This window comes from Solenopsis invicta, chromosome 15 (assembly GCF_016802725.1).
Source record: "Solenopsis invicta isolate M01_SB chromosome 15, UNIL_Sinv_3.0, whole genome shotgun sequence".
In the NCBI taxonomy this organism is placed as follows: domain Eukaryota; kingdom Metazoa; phylum Arthropoda; class Insecta; order Hymenoptera; family Formicidae; genus Solenopsis; species Solenopsis invicta.
The window spans coordinates 2,124,128-2,142,185 of NC_052678.1; the positions used below are offsets into that span (position 1 = coordinate 2,124,128).

The window sequence follows — 18,058 nt, forward strand, 5'->3', positions numbered from 1 at the left end:
CGGCCTCAGGCGTGAAAATTGCAACGCGCAATCGGTGCCGGACGGCGGCGGCGGCGTCGGCGGTGTCGGCGGTGTCGGCGGTGTCGGCGGCGTCGGCGGCGTCGACGGCGTCGACGGCGTCGGCAGTGCCGAGGCGACGTTAAAAACGGCGGGGGTATATACACGAAGCGAGGGTTTATCTTTCGACGGCTATATATGTAAATTTCAAGGATAGGTTCTACCGCGCGCGCGTCGATGAATTATGTATCGGCGATGCACACACGCTTCGTTAGTTTCGTATAGCGCAATTTCAAAGAGCGCCGGTCAATTTGTCGGCGCGACATCAAAAATGTATGGGGCCCTCCCGTTGTTGTTGCGCGATGAATACAAGATTGCATTTGCGGTTTACAACAAATGACGCACTAATTATAAATTCACACATCCCTAGAGCTGGATAACCGGCTTGAGCGAGCGCTCAATGGCGGGGGATTACGACCTCGCGGAGTATATAATTCCGTTTTATTTATTGATCGTTTAATTATGTAGCTACGACAGAGAGAAAGAGAGAAAGAGAAAGAAAGAGAGAGGGAGGGGAGATGAAAGGAACAAATTATTTAATGTCGTACGCATTGTCCGCCAAACTGTCATCGAACCCCAAATGAAATTGCAATTGAAACTTTAAACACCGTTACAAATCAAAGCTTCTGTGCCCTGCCGATTTAATTAAAGGTGGTGTTATGGCTTTTGTAAGTCTAAATAATGGGCAGTCGTAACGTCTCTATTATTAGGTAACAAGTTCTAGTGACTATTTACGGAATCATTTGTCTATGTAACAGCCTGACATTATGCGACGTTGATACGCAATATACAATAGCCAACGTTTGTTACGAGAAATTTGTTACAAATAAATGCATTTTATTTATTAATATTATGAGTTAGTTATTGTATATAAAAACGTTTTGAGCAAATCGAAATTTGTTCAAAGTACATTTTGGTATACTTAGCATTTAATTATACCTACCATTTTTTTCAAACCTGAACATGCTCTCACACGAATGTATACATTTAAGTATTTTTTTTATTAACGTTTTATTCAACTATACAACTAACATTTCGAATAACATAAAGTTAAACAATAGCATGGGATTTTGCTCCCTTCTGTTTTAAAAAAACTGAAAAAAGGATAAAAAATGATAGAAACAGATTTTTCAGAATTTTATTTATAATAATTTTATAATAAAGTCATTGTTTCAATCTGACTCATATTTGAGATACTGTATAAAAGTTATCTGATTTCTATCGTTTGTTTTAGCAGTATTTTATTCAAATAATCTGAACATAAATTTTTCTACATTCAAAGAAAAAAATTGTATTAGCAATTATAAATTTATAAACAAATAGAACCTGAACTATGTATTAAAATTATAATATACAACAATATTGTAAAAAGCAATAATAAGTTAGATAATAAGTAAGAATTAATAATTAAGAAAAGAGTAATATTAGTAATATTAACCATTTGTAATAAAATTGTTGAATAAAATATAGAAAAATTTTAATACAAATATAGATGTCGAAAAAATTCAATCAACTAAGATTTAAACTTGAGATGCTTTGTTTTTATTTCTAGCACTTATGACTTTGCACTATAGCTATCTGCATTGACCACTGCTATCATAGTTATTTCGGTTATATACTTAATCATCCGTACAAAAATTGGAGGTATGCAATTTTCTAATTTATTTGTAAAAAAGTTTATAGCTATGTAATAATTATAGTTAAAATGCTATTCTATTATAAATTAATAGTTACACAAATATTAAATAGCGTGGTGATACAAACTATTTTATAATTATTGCAACTAAAACTTTAGTTGCAATTACTATAAAATAGTTTATTGAACTATGTGTATTAATTCTACGTATAAAACTTTTATAGTTATCAACATTATAAATTTTTCTGTGAGTGTACAATTTATTATCTAACTAAATCAAAAAATTGTAATTTGCTCTTTACATATATATATATTAAAATAATAGATAATTTATATACATGTGTAAAAAATATTAAAAAATTATTTATATAATATAATATATAAAAAACACAATATCAGAAATTATATCAAATGTACATTAAATGTACATATATTAAAACGACAGGATAATATCGATCTTGATCAAATACAGTCAGACAAACATAGATGGTTACTAAATTATGTGCTAAATAATATAAAAAAGATAACATTTGATATTCATAAACCAAACAAAATTATACACATTTTTTCTCATTTTTCTCTTCTAATTCTCTTTAATAGACTTTCAGTGTTGCAATCCATGTGCAGAAGAAATTATGCGTATATACATACATTTGCATATATTCTGCAATATTTTCTCTGCATTTTGAATAAATATATAATATTATATTATTACAAAACACTGTACGTTTTAAACAAAACCAATTTTTAGATTTATTTTTATGAGAAGCGATTTTGTCACTCCTATTCCTCTTTGATCCATTATGCATTGACGTCACATTTTTATATACTATTATACAACGTCATAAGTAACAAATATTTCACAACTCTGAGTCTAGAATGGAACAATACAGCGAATGTACTCGTCAAAATATTGATTAACAAAGTTATGGTACGAAAAGTAAATGAAAAGGGGGCCGTAATATCACCTTCTCCTCTATTAAACATCCTGTAATTATGACACCCGACAATTGTTCGATGAGCGGAGAATCGTGGCGCGAACCGAATTGTCTGCGATCAACGGGGAATGGAAAATGCGGGTTGCGGGAATGCGGCGGCAGCGGCGGCGACGGCATGCGTGCCAATATCGGAGATATTGCTATCTAATTAATCGACACAGTTAATTAACCACGCGTTCGACGCGCAAAAATGTCTCCGCCACGCTGCTGGGCGCGCGAGTGCATTTCGATTTCGACAATACCGCCAATCACACCGCGGAAAGTCAATTTTGACGTTTGATCGTTAACGTACAGCTGTCCGATATATTCGCGAATAAACGCGCCACGCTATTGTGGAGCACGTGGCTGTCGCGTCGTAATGCACGCGGCCCGCTGTACAACGCGCCCAACTGCGGATAATAATTCACGCGTAAATTGTAATTTCCCGTTATAGGACATTTAATATTAACGCATTGTGTCGCCGGGCGCGAGTTACCTCTCGCGCGAGGGAAATGTTGCGAACAGGGTGACTGAAGGGGGAGGGGAGGGGGGGGGATCCATCGGGGCTGCATGCGCGGACGCCCAAGACGAACCGATTAGCGTAACTTTCGTCGCGCCGTGTAACTTTGCAAAACGAGTAAAGTGTAAATTTTGACGTTACCACGCTATACTCCCCGTCGACAGCTGTATGTGTTTTCTGCATAGTTCCTTCCGTCAACTTTTCCGTCGGGCGTTCCATTCTCGGCGGAGGTATATACGCGAAATAAATCTCGGCGGATGCGAGAACGTCGAAGTGAAGCTGAGGGAAGCAGATGCGGGAAGAGTGAAGCAAAAGTGGAGTAAAAGGAAGAGCAAAGAGTGGCGGGAACTTCTCAGCGACTTAACGCTGAGAGCCTGCCCTCGAAAATAAGTAGCGGGAGTGTTTTATTATTTATACGGCGCGCCATTTAATTATCCCGTCTTTGCTGCACAGTTAATTGAAACGGAACTTAGCGCAAGTAAATTAGGAGTACACATTCTTCGGACGAGTGGGAGGGGGATTAGAGTACAATGACACAAGAGTTGTCGTCTGTGTACTTAAAGAAAGAATTATTACAGCAAGAAGTGCTATCACTTTGCATTTTCCGAAAGTATTTCTCAAATAAAAATTAAAAATGAAACTTTGGAAACGTAATTGTAAGCAAGAAAGATACCTTGCATCAGTTGACATAGCGGGTTTTTATAATATCATTTCAAATTTGGCGATAGTTCAATTTTCGTAAAATAAGAAATATAGCGAGCCCCCAAAACCGACATAATCAGTAATGCTACATTTCTCTTTATTTTTCCCTGTGAATATGGATTGTCTGCAGTGCTGACGAAAAATTGAAATAGATTCAATAAAAATATTTATATTTAAAGGGTGTATCTGAAATAATATTTAAAGGACGTATCTAAATAGAAAATAGTAAATAAACAATGGAAAATAGAAGAAATCTATATATTCATGACATCGAAAAATGTAAAATAAATATCCCGTTTCAAACAAATGTCTAACAAATGTCAAATACTATTTGCTTTTCTGTATTTGTTACACAAAATGGAGAAGAAGGTGATATTATAAACCGCGTAGGTTGACCGTGTAGGTCGCTTGTATTATTTCGTTATTAGGTAATAAATTCTGTAATAGGTGAACAATTGCTTATAGAATCATTTATTTAGTGACGCTAATATGCCAATGCACAATAGCCGATATTGCTACAAGGCATTTTTAGTTTCGAGCATTTCGAAACTTTTTCAAGGTACACTTTAACATTTAGTTATCCATACTTTTTCATTCTTTTTAAGCTTGAATGCATTATCATACAAATGTATGTAAACTCAAGTGTTATTTTGTTATTTGACTTTTTATTCAGTTGTACACATTTCGAATTATGCAAAGTTAAGTAGAAACATGGAATTTTGCTAATGTAGGCTGTAGCCCTTATGCTCAGCGTCTTAAACCTAATATAGCCTTTTTTTCAAAGTTTTTATATCGAAATATTCGATACATTGATTGTACTTTTACTGCTAATCTATACTTTACATACTTTATATACGTTATAGATTCTCAGTATTGCAGTCTATATGCGGAAAGCTTATGTATATGTATTATACATACGCTTGCACATATTCTGCAATATCCCTTACAGAAATGTATTGCTGACAGTCATAAATTGGCGAGTATTTTAAGTAATATATTACTTATTTTAATAATTTACAAGTACTGTTATTAGTACTTTTAGATTAAATTACTCGCCAATTTATTATTGTCAGTAATACATTTTTATAAGGGACATTCTCTTTACTTTGAATAAATGTATAATTTTAAAAAACTGTATTTTTTTAAATTTATTTATATAGTGGGCCATATTAACACTCCTACATCTCTTCGGCCCTTTATGCAGTGTTGCTATATTTTTATGAATAATGTTCAATATAATAAGTATGTCATAACTTTGAGTCTAGAATTTATTGAAGAACAGTTTGATGAATATGATGTGAGGTTTTCAATTTAAAATATTGATTACTAATAAAGTTACTATATGAAATGTAAATGAATGTGTATATTACCACCTTTTCCACTACTTTTTCAAATAATAATTTTTTATAAGTATATCCTTTAAATAAATTTTTCCATTACCATTTTTCTATTTTAATTATTTTAACGCAGCACTGGTATGTCGCCCGCACAACATACAAGTTAATATAATGTACAATACAATATATGAGAATTCCTAGAAGCCGTTTACTTTGATATAAAACGTTTTCAATTTGTATAAATATCTTATACTGTTTTGCAACATGTAACGTAACAATATGTGATATAAAGATTAGACTAGATTAATAGCTTAATAGGTTAATCTTCTAATGCTGTATTTTATTTTATATTATGTGGTTTCTACTATCTTGTAATCTATCTTATCGACAAGCTTGCGCTGCACCTCGATTTTAAAATCGCATTATGAGAAAAGTAATCAAGAGGGAAACATAAATAAAATTGTTTTAGAACACTATAAGTCAAATATGTAAAATGATTTAATATTGTCAATAATATACTCACTATTGTTCAAACTGTAATTTGCAAAAAGAAATTGTGCCAATTTCATTCATTTTTTGTAGATTTAGTAGTAAAAAAGCCACGAACGTATGAATCTTTACCTCTTTAATTATCTAAGAATATATTTTTATCACTATTAAAGTGCAATATCTAGTTTTCAAAAAATAAGGAAGTGCTTTAAGAGGCGTATGTCAGTATTCGCGACTTTCCACTATCTCGAATGCTCACGAGTAAAATAAAATCTATTCATCTTGTACTCTTTACTTCAACCATTTTTAAATTACTACGATCGCCCCGTCTTCGTTCTCGTCGAGCTATGGTCTGATAACGATCCGGAACATCGCGACTCGCGAGGTGGAAAGGTCAGAAATGGTATCCACGTTTCAAGTTGGCCTTCACAATCCGCCTAATGCGATTCCGATCTAGAACGCATGGTTGATCATGAAGGGGAAGCTTCGAGCAAAGCGTTTATTCAGCCATGCCGTCGAATGCGATCATTTGAAGGTCGTTAGCTCAAAATTACATTAACTACTCGTAGAGAATATCGCCGAAGGGATCGGCGCAACGATGAAGGTACAGATAGTTCATAAAGGATGGTATTCAGAGTGTGTTTTAAATGTTTAACTCCTCGTGCGTATGTATGTGTGCATATGGTGTGTGTGTGTGTGTGTGTGTGTGTGTATTTTCCAAAACATTCTTTTTTTCAGATATGCAAATGGCGTTCTTATATAGCGGGGTGTAGTTAATCGCCAGCTCTTTTGTATCGCGTGTACATTATTCCCGAAGGTCCTCGTGTATCGTATCGCACTTACTGGTTTATCGCCGGATCAGATTGTGGCTAGAGGTGGAAAGGCAAAGAGAGAGAGAAGAGAAACGTGACGAGGGGTAGAGGATAAAAGAGGGGGTGGGTGCGGGCACACTACGCGGGCAAATTACTCGGTCGCCGAGATCGGATAATTAATGTCGTGCGACTCTGTACTACAAATATATGAACTGCTCGTGTGGCGTGTAGGCCGGCGGTGTGGGCCCCTCCCATGTATACACGAACATGCCGATATGTGCATTGCTATTCCAATGCGATAATTAACAAGGCAAATCGATCGTCCTCGCTGTCGTTTTCTCACCTTGTTACGCGTCTCCCGTGTCTCGCGCGCGCCCAACCCCCCGCCATGCCAACCCGATACGGTTCGTCAATAGAACGGCGAATTCGCTCAATGCCGTTCACAGGGTGTCGCGTGAGAAGAGATACGCCGCCGAACGCCTCGGAAGCGCGATAGCGATCGCGCGTTAGAGAGAATCGAGTGCGATATTTATCTCGGCGTTTGCGGATGTGCGATATTTTTGGATTAATTAAGGCGCCGCGAACGAGAGAGAGAGAGAGAGAGAAAGAAAAAGAGAAAGAGAGAGGCAGGGCGAGCGCGCGATAGAGATCGCGCGTTTGATGCAAATAAGAGCTAAATTTACGGCTCACTCACCACCATCGGCGATTATTTCGTTCGGTTGACTGGAAATCTCTTTCTCTTTTTTTTTCTCTCTTTCTACGCACGTTTCGCCCGCGTTCATTTTTCGTTCGTGACGTCTCGATTAATTGGCAGACGCCGCGCCGCGCCGCGCCGCGCCACACCGCGCAACGTCACGTCGGGAACCATCCAGCTGCGGTGACGTTAACGTTTCCTCACGGGACACCCCGTGTAATACCTGTATAAACAGGCCATCAATCAAATGTATCAATCGATATTAACATAATTTAGTCTCGCCCACGGATACAGCGTGTCTAGGGGGCTTGAGGTTAACTGCAACGCTAACGATAATCCGAGCCCCTATTTGTAGTATCCCAGGACTGCGAAAATTGCGCTAATTAATCACAGACTTTCCTATATATCTGTATTCGTCCCCGTAAATTAAACAGAAAAGGTGATAGCGAGAGGCTGGCATGGATGAGAGGCATAGAAACTGCTGATCAAATTACCTCCCAAGTCAGGGCAAACTCATTAAAGTTAAATTAACAGAACTTTCACTAGCTATCGCGGATAGTTATCATGACAATGAAAGGAAGACGGTGGGAGGGGTGAGGGAGGAAAATACTATCGGCGGCGGGTAGAAACGGTGGCTCCCGGCCGTCTCGGCCGGGAGGCGAAATAACTCTTCGAACCACTTTCAGCGTGAACCAAAAACGTTTCTTTCTGCAGCTTACAAAAATATCACATGGCTGGGCCTTAAATTAACATTGTCGGTGCAACAGTAAATTTCGCGATACAACAGCTTATCGTTACGATTTATCTCGCTCTCGCCGACATGCAGCTATAGGCTGACGAGAACGTACGAGGTTCAACTTCTCGAACATCCGCGTTCCAACCGATGCCAATCCAATTTGTCGCAGCACCTCCTCCTCCTCCTCCTCCATCTCCTCACGCGGTTCCCTCGTCGCAATCGAATCGCCTAATCAAGTGGACGACCGTCACTGGTATTATAAAAAAATAAATATCGTGAGCTTCTAATGGATCTCTAAGATACGACAAGAGTATGAACGCGCGACAGCGCGCGCGGACGAATCGCACGATCCACAATTCGCAGCAGTGTATTAACGTTCAAGCTTGCTCGCTAACATCTACGAGCGATAACCGGCGGCGTCCCGCGATCTTCTCGCGCGATTTGCCGGCTCGCGGGCTTCGATAATCTTCGCTTATTGCTAGAAAATCACGATTGCACATGCAACGCCGCGCCGGCGGCGAGCCGGCGGTGGTGGCGCGACGCTATGCGACTATAACGCGGCGCCAGTAATGACCAGGTGGGTTAAAGTGCTGATTGCGATTTCGGCCCGACGTAACCGAGCCAGCGTTTTTATATTTAATCTATATAGCTACGATATGCGGTAGTGTTAACCCCAGAACGGCATCGGTATATTGAATAATACAGTATCGCTATTGATATGTAAATTTTACGCATGAGGAAATGGGCCAATTTTAATTAATGCTACAAGATTGTCTCATATATTTTATTAACAAAATATTTCCAATCTAGACCTTTATAAACACAATTAATCTAAATATTAACTTAAAAGGATAGAAAGACTAAAGTGCATTATCAATTCAATCTTAAAACAATATAGAGTATGCACAACCCTGTTTCCTCGTAACAACAATATTTCCTCGTAACACAGTGTAGCGTAGAATTAAGGTGGATTCAGGGCAGTGATGCGCTTAGATAACTTAGAATTATAAAAATAAAGATGAGATAAATTATGTATCTTAGAAAAGCTAAAGATTTACAATCCGAACCTGTTCGAAACTATAGAGGATGGCTTGATGTCAATCCGAAACGATTTGATAATGTTATTAGTCTAAATGATACAGTCTCTAATAACACAAGATATCGTATGAATATTCTAGAATATTTTAAATATCGTACAATATCGTGCGTATAATTGTAAATATTTGTAAAATATTACAATATTCGTTCGATATCATGTGCTGTTAAGGTTGTATTGATGTCATATTAGAATAAAAATTTGATGGCGCGAACAATTAGCTTGGTTCTTTACCTATTAATTATTTCTTATTATTTTTTTTTTAGATAAAGATGACTTAATTCTTAATTTATCAAAAGAAAAGATAACAATATATATCGTTTCATCTCGGTAACCTCTAGATAACGTCGCTGTTATGTAAAACAATTTATAATAATAAGAACAGAGTATTCATATTTTTATTTCTTAAAAACAAAAATTTTTCTCACAATTCAATTTGACAAAAAAATGTTCCTCCTTGATTTGGACCAATACGCAAATAAAAATCAAAGTTGAAAAATATAAAGGAAATACATATTGTATAAACTTACGTATTATAATGACTAATAGTAGCGCTCGAAAGTATTTTGTAGATTTTAAAATTCCTGATTTTCAAGTAAATTAAACTTATTAGTCAGTTAAAAATCATATATTTTAACATCTTTTCTCTCTGACAAAATAAACTTCTCAAACATTTGGAGGACTCTGATTTAAATCACTTACTACCATTTGCCAACGTTGTCAACTGAAATGTTCCCTACAAATTACTTTCGAGCGCTGCTGTGTGTCCATCCCATCTATGCAGATTAACTTTGACCTCGATTTAACTTACTCTTTATCTCTTTCCAAGTTTCACGTAGAACTAGAAAAAAGTAAAGAATAGGTTAAAGTGAGAACAAAGTCAATCTACATTGTAGATCTAGGAAACGAATCTTACAATAATTTTTACGTCGCGCTATTTTCTGATTTATGCAATCTGTTATCACTTGAAAAAGGTTCCTGTTAGAATAAATGGCGATAATTTGAAAGTTAAAGTCAAGGACAATACCTTCGCATTTGTTGTTCACATTACTTTAAATAATTTGGAAAGGATAGCACTTCTTCTATCTAAGATAAAGAGGTAGATAATATTCATTCTAATAATCTAGATTTTCTAGATAAAGCCGTTTCCTTATCTAGAGATATTCATCTAGATCATTTTATACGGACGAACATCGATGATGGGGATAGAATATGCGTGAGTTTGTATACGTGACGTTAAATTGACGTGCGACACCGTTCTAGAGTTTATAATGCCGTATACTTGGTGAAGATATTTGTGATAAAAAATATTTTTTAGAGCGCTCAAAGTATCTGGAAATCTTTCTCGAAGTACGTTCGCGATGTCTCCTCACAGCGTCGCAAATTCGAATGGAATAAAATGAGGTAATAAAATATCTGTCACCCGTATCGACATCGGACAGTAGCAGCTACGCTAACCCGGATCGTCGCCTGACATAAATGGCTTCTTTTAATAATACATCGTATTTGCTCGATCCACCGCAATAACTGAAAGATCGTTAAGTTTCACCTTCAGTCATCACTGTGTGCCGTATAGTTCGTCCGGCGCGATTCTTTTCACCGCGTTTCTCGCGTCGTTCTTCGCTTATATCGGCCTCAATTGCACGTTATACGTCGGGGGCTTAGCTACCGTTTTAGCGATGCTTGAAATCGATAAGCTACCGATACTTCGCTTTCTCGGTATCGATACCACTCTCGATGCTCAGGGTGTCTCTATCTCTACCTACCTACCTACCTATCTACCTACCTACCTATCTACTTACCTACCTACCTATCTACATGTGATTGTTAATATTGACGCTGTAAAAAAGTAGAACCATCTACATACGTCGCCTATAGAAAGTATGTGGGTCCGAGTCGCAGGGGGCGAATCGTAGGTCTTCGTAGGTCCTCCAAAAGTATAACGATCACAGATTTGTATTCTCGATTCCACTTGGACCACATTGTACGACTAGCAGGGGAAACAACGGAGAGGATTGCGGGTAAATGAAAATCCTAGTGAAAAATTAATCGCCTCCGTCGAGGCGGGAAGGGATGACCTGTTCGCCCCGTGGGACCGGGACGCACGCTAAATGCATAGATTTAAATTCTTTACGGCTGATATCGCCAGCTCTCCGCCCGAATACATCGATCCTCTCGTATACCTTAAAAAATATACATGTGTGCGCTTGTGCACGCGTATATATATGTATATATATGTATGTGTGTGAATTTAAATGCTGGATGATATGTATGAACGCATCCTCGATCGCCCTCGCTCGCGCTCGGACGACGGCGCAATGGCCGATCAACGGCCATATTTAAGATGCAGCATGATGGCGGACTAATTAGCGCGCTTCTCTTTTCTTTTTCATCGAGAACATCGAACGAACGCGTGCGAATACGGGTGAATTTACGATCGCCATCGTACCGCTGATATCTCACGTCAAGATAGGCTCGACATTAAAGCCAGACACGTGGCGCAGATGTTTCACGGATGCGATCTCAACGGCAAATATCGTGACGCTGTGACGTTAAACTTGGAATTACCCTATTTTCCATGGCATACCATAACTTTCTCGTAAAACGAATACTCATATCCAATTGTGCGTTTGCAAGGAACGCTCGTAACATGTTCGCGTTATGCCAATTTCTTCTGATCTATCAGTGTCGGGGAAAAATTGAACTTAAATATTTATTTAAAGGATGTATCGATAACAAGTACTATTTGAAATAAGTATTTTGTGTAGTAAATGTATAAGAGCAAACAGTATTTGACATTTATATATACATATTTACTTCAAACGAGATATTTCTTTTATATTTCATGAATAAATAATATGTTGTGAATAAATCAGTTTTCTCCATTTTTTATTGTTTATTTGCTATTTTCTGTTTTTGTAATCTTAAAAAACAGAAAAAATAGAAAACAGAAAATAAACAATTCAAAATAAAATAAAAAAATTGAAAATATTGAAAAAATCATTTATCTATGACATATCGAAATGTAAACTGAATATTTGATTATATTTTAAGTAAATATATATGTATGTTAAATACACAATTAACTTTTTTGTATTTACTACACATAAAATATATATTTCAAATAGTATTTTTTTTTATTTTTTTTTAATAAATATTTCTATTACTATTTTCTATTTCAATTATTTTCCCCAGCACTGTGACCTATACAAAACAATTCGATAAGAATTCGCCCTTTTCCTGACTCGTTCACGAACAGAGTTGCATTTAATTATTCATCTAGTATGTAGATAAAGAAATTATTTAATCCTACGCGCGCATATGTTTTCGGAGATCTTAGTTAATTCTCTTTCTACGCAATTAGTTTTACTTCTATTTTATTCCTAATGCACAGAGTGTCTGATATTTATCCTATAATATTTTAATAGCGCATTTTAGAGATTAGTTAGAGTGAAAAAATATTTCAAAGTCACCTGTATACGTATCAATCTGTTCTCTTCTATTGTTTATATTTATTGCTAAGTACTGATAAATACAAGGCGATTTACAATACTCAAAAAAAATCTCATAACTCAATTTACAATACTCAAATCTCCTAACTAATCGCACATCAAATCACTTTTAAAATCCTTTTTTCTCGGCGCTAATATTAAGTACTTTTATTGCAAATATAAATATACCTGCATAAAATTTATATGTTCGCGAATTATTCACTTATGTCTCGTCTATCATTTTCCATTTATTTCATATGACATATCAATATTTTCAATATTTTTAAAATAAAATTTTTGCACTAATAGTGGTGATATTAATGGTCCATTTAAATATCCAATATTCATTTTAATACTTTTAAAATAATTACTTGGAAAATATAAAAAAAATAAAACAAATTTTTTAGTTTTCATTGAAATTGACAGCCTATTAAATAAATGTTATTTAATAAATTGTCAAAATGTTAGCAGAATTATTCAATATCTGATGCATTAAAAATTATTTTAATACGATACATTTACATCGATTGACTCTCATAAATTCTAAATTAATCTATATAAAAGTTTTATTCTGAAACAATTATTGAACATTATGTCTTCTGTTTTATTCCAAGTGATTTGACGTTGATATATCAATATGGATATGAATAGGCTATTGAAAGATTAAAATAAAATTAGCACATTACAGTGTACAATTAATAATTATTAATAATTCTTCCATTAAATAAATTAATTAAAATCTGCATTTGACTATAACATACTATTCCTTTGTGCTCGTTATGTACAGAACAAACGTCTGAAATTTATTCTTTACACAATTATCATAAAATTATAATTTACTTAATCGGAAAAAATATATTATGTATGTGTATAAAATAAAACGCAAACATCCATCAAATTTTATTTTTAAAATATGTGAGAGAAAGAAAAGAAGAAATACATTAATGTAGGTAAATATTATATGTACACATATAAATAGAAAAATCAAACGTAGACCTCTATTAAATATTTTTAAAATATGTAGGAAAGGAAAACAAGATATATATTAATGCAGGTAAATATTACATTAAAAACTTCCTCCGTCCATGTTTTATAGATAAATTTATTTTTATTATGCATACACACACGATTGCGTATATACAACAAAATATATGTAATTATAGAAACACGTATGTATATATAATTTTAAAAAAAAAGTCTTCTTCCGTCCTCACCCTCCTTGTGATAACACTACAAAAAAGAAATAAAATCAGTTTTATTTTCTGCTACAGAAAATACAGCATCTCTCTCTCTCTCTCTCTTTTTTTTTTTTTTTTTTTTTTTTTTTTTATCAAACTGTTGCTCTGTGGAAACTCTTTTATAATAGATATTTTCTACCTATTTTTGCTTACACGAGTATAAAGTTTCTTAAAAGTTTCGAAGCAGTGTGGCACTTTGTAATTGATATTGCATTATTTAATGTGACACCGAAATGAGCCAGTAAATGACTGAAACGGTAATAATGTATCGATAATAACAACAAGCTGTATTCTGTGAGTTTTGTATGGGTGTATTTTTAAATGCATAATAGGTCGGTGGACAGTTACACATTTCGCACGATTAAATATTTGTATTAATCTGTCCTAGCCCAGAGCGATAAATCTGTGAGCTGTTGTATCTATCCGTAATATTCACAGATCCATTACCAGATTAAAATAGAAGGTAATTTAATACTTACCGATACGGTGCGTAGCGACGTAACTGAACACCTGCAAAATACAAGCGAAAAGTCCAAATTACCGCGGCACAGTTCAAAGTAATTCAAATCTCGAGAAATAATTATATTGCGCACACTTTATTTCTTTTAACAGTTTTTCAATTAAATATTTAATAAACAAGTAATTACATATTGTCGAAAAAGTCAAAAAAATATTTTAAATATGAATCTTTATAGAATAAAAGTCTGGAAATTCTCACGTAAACAAACCGGCCAGATAAACAGAAATAATTAATTAATTTCACAAATAAAAATGTACTCACCCTAGATACTTAACCGTCGCTCGATGCCTCCAAGGCCTTTTCCCTCTCTTTTCCCTATTTCTTCCCCGCTTCTTCGTCGCCACTCACACAACTTCAATTCGCGAAGATACAGTTAATTATACAATCGCGCGCGCACTAATCACCAGAAAATAACGACCCTGCGGCAATTAAGGCGAAATTTCTAACGCTAACTGCATGCGACGCGTACTTTATTACATTGCGACGAAAAAACCGCGAGGAAAGAGGACTGCAATATTGAAAATATTGCTTTTAGCTTTCGTACACTTTCCGTGCTTTTCGAACGACGAATAGCATGTGCACGTGTTGCAAAGCGATTATTTCGAATGATAAATAAATCGAGAGAGACATGACGTATGTTGGATAATAAACCGTCAAAATTCAGTAGTGCATGCATTATTCGTGCAAAACACATTATTGATGGATGGTCAATTCATCAAGTCCTACTGTTAATTAAATTATTCGATCTAGTGATTTGCACACTATTATATTACAAGTGCACTAATGATGTAACAATCCGGCAATTTGCGTCATCAGCGTAAAAGAAATAGCTTGTCGAGTAATATTAAAATCGACAAATTCCACTCGATGCGAAATATAGCGTCTAGATGGATAAATACATCTCCCAGCAAATATCGAATATAACATAGATGTAATGCTGACATAACACATGCATGGATATAACATGTACACGTTATATGACATCTATGTTATATTCGGTGTTTGCTGGACTGCTTCAATAAATAATCGCGGCGCCGCTTGCGGGTCGATAATCGCGCCGAAATTAATCGCGATTTCTAATAATCGTTTATAGAGGATAAATCGCCTAGCTGGCGACGTCCAGCAAATGTCGCAATTTGTATTTCGTGGAATAACACGGTGGCGCGCATCCGACCGAGTTTTGCCACGTGGCAACACGATTTGCGACTTTATGTACATTCGCAGCGGCACGCAAAAAGCGAGCACCGTGCGCTATCATGGTGTGTCAACGACTATTATATATATTACACATGTGTAAACAGAATTTTTGCCGACCCGAAATATTTAACGCAGAAATTTCCAATGCATTGGTCGCGACCCACTATAGCGGAGTCGTCGCAAAGCATTTTTTTACGGGTCACGGAAAATTTTTCAGCGAGATGGTAGAAATCAAAATCGAATTTCGAAATGAACTAGAATTATTAAACGCTGTGCATAAAGCGAAAATAATTCGCTTCGCTGCGGAGATAAATCGGAGATAAATCAATAAAAAAATGGAAGCTAAGCGTATTTTTCATACCTTCATAACTTGCATTTTGAAAAATAGATTTATAAAATTATAGCCAATGAAAAATTAAAAAGCACGAGTACAGTAATATAAATAAAATCGTATATAAAAAGAGTTATCAAGTTATTTTCCTCTCCTTGCTTTTTCATATCCTCTATATAGATAGCGATCACGAATGCTTACAGTTTGAAACAAAAATCACGACCCGTACGAGTTTGAGGAAGCTTAATTCAGCGTGTTATAAAATAAATACCGAATGTTCTATTCCTTGCATTTCAAAATATGTATAAATGTATACGTAATATCTGTATGTGAGAAATTAAAGATGGAATCAATTAAGCAGCAAAAATCAATATCACGTGAAAATGAGTAATAGATGACGGATCAATACACATCGACCTAAGCGTGCGAATGTTGCACGGTACCATTAGTCAACTTGGCTTATAACTCGAAAATTATTGTGACCTTGACATTTTAATACTAAGATTTTCTATTCTCCAGAATACACGCGATTAAAGTATTGTACAATGATAGAAGGACGCTATATATATATATATTATAATATTTCTTGGAAAAATATTGCTTTCTCTTCGGTTATTTCGTAGATAACTACGAATCTATCTTTACCTAATTCAATAAAATTTGAATTTGACGTAATATAGTGATCTTAAAAGTTTGCTGTTAAAGTTAAATAATAATTTGTGTCCTCGTTCTTTCTATATACAGCAGGACAAAATTAGCTTTTATTAATATCTTTCAATTAAAAAAATAGCTTGAAAATTTGTGAGAGAGAACTTCTCTATAAAATATAAATTCAACTCTGTTCGCGAAACAGAATACGCGTTTCTTCAGCGAATGTACACGACTAATAGCGCAAAAAGTACGCGTCTGATATGATCGGATGGTGTGTGACGATTGCTTGCACATCGAATAATTCGCCGCGATGCGTAGGGACGATTAAAAAATGATCTATTATACATTACTTTATCGTACGTACTAGGGTAATATTGTAATACCGAGGGAGATCGAAGCGACGTTATCTTAAATCTCGATTCATTCGTAAACTCGACTGGTGCTCGTGCTGGCGAGACAACAACAACAGTTTTTGCCTAATGCCTACTTCACTTACTGTATGTAATAATATAATTGCCATCACCGGCGCGTTTATATAAAATTCTCTGAAAGCCCTTCGCGCAACAAGGTACGTGTATGTTTCCAACATGTGTATGTATGCATATGTGTGTCTGTGTGTGTATATATATATATATATAGTATATGTATTTCTCTCTTCTTCATCAACAACTTGTGGTAAAACAGTGCGATCTCGCTAGAAAGCCAACAATACGTATGGACGGTTGCGAACGAAATTAATGGAACAGGTTTGCGGAACGAAGATCCCTCATTTCCTGCGAACGTAATCGCGCAAAGTTATTCAGCAGAACGAATCCGGTATCAGGCGTGAAGCCAAGCCCGACCTTTCGCATATTCTCTTACTCTCTTGACATATCATGACCACGGTTGCCAGTTCTCTGGTTTTCGGCCGGAAATTCTGACTTTTTGAACGATTCTACGGTAGATAGAAGAAATCTCCAATTAACCTCTAAAATTTTGATGATTTTTTTTTTAGAGAGAGAGAAAGCACTGTACAAAAGTAGACAATTTCGACAGCAAGAAGTGATCTTTGCTAGAAAGGTCAAATCGAGATTTTGTAACTCGATAAGATAATTTGATATTGTTACATTATCATTTCGCAGAATTTTTTATCATATATTTTATCTATCTATCTACGCAATGACAGTATAACGATGTCGACACTATTATTAGGAGTTAGGATACATTCGTGAAGCGTGCTTTCAGCACTGTTGCTCCGTTTTATCTTTATTTTACGTCTAATGGCCAATAAAGATAGAATGACAGAATAGCACTAATAGCGCGCTGTCCGAACGCAGCTTTCACGTTGTCGTACGACAAACTTGTCGAACGACTTTCCGATTGGCTGCACGATAGAAAGTTCTCGAATCTCCAAAAATATTCTATGCTGCAGCCAATCGGAACGTTTAACAAGTTTCTTGCGCACACGGGGACAATAACGCTTACCTATCTGAAGTTAGATGCGTTCCAGGTTTTCTATAATGTACGTAACGTATCCTATATGGAAGTCGGAACACTGCTAACTTTAGATGAGTAGATATTATTGTTCCCGTGTG

The 18,058-nt window shown here is 35.6% G+C and overlaps 1 protein-coding gene across 4 annotated transcripts in view; it reads right to left on the reverse strand.

The window, feature by feature from the left end:
- Positions 1-7,904: 7,904 nt before the first annotated feature.
- Positions 7,905-18,058, reverse strand: part of LOC105198864 (dual specificity protein phosphatase 22-B) — a 51,065-nt gene continuing 40,911 nt past the window's right edge. For 3 of the 4 annotated variants that reach the window (XM_039457977.1, XM_039457980.1, XM_039457979.1), the window contains one exon: positions 7,905-17,257. The gene's annotated coding sequence lies outside the window, so the exon portion shown is untranslated. The remainder of the gene's footprint in view (positions 17,258-18,058) is intronic. The other variant, XM_039457978.1, reaches the window with a different exon arrangement.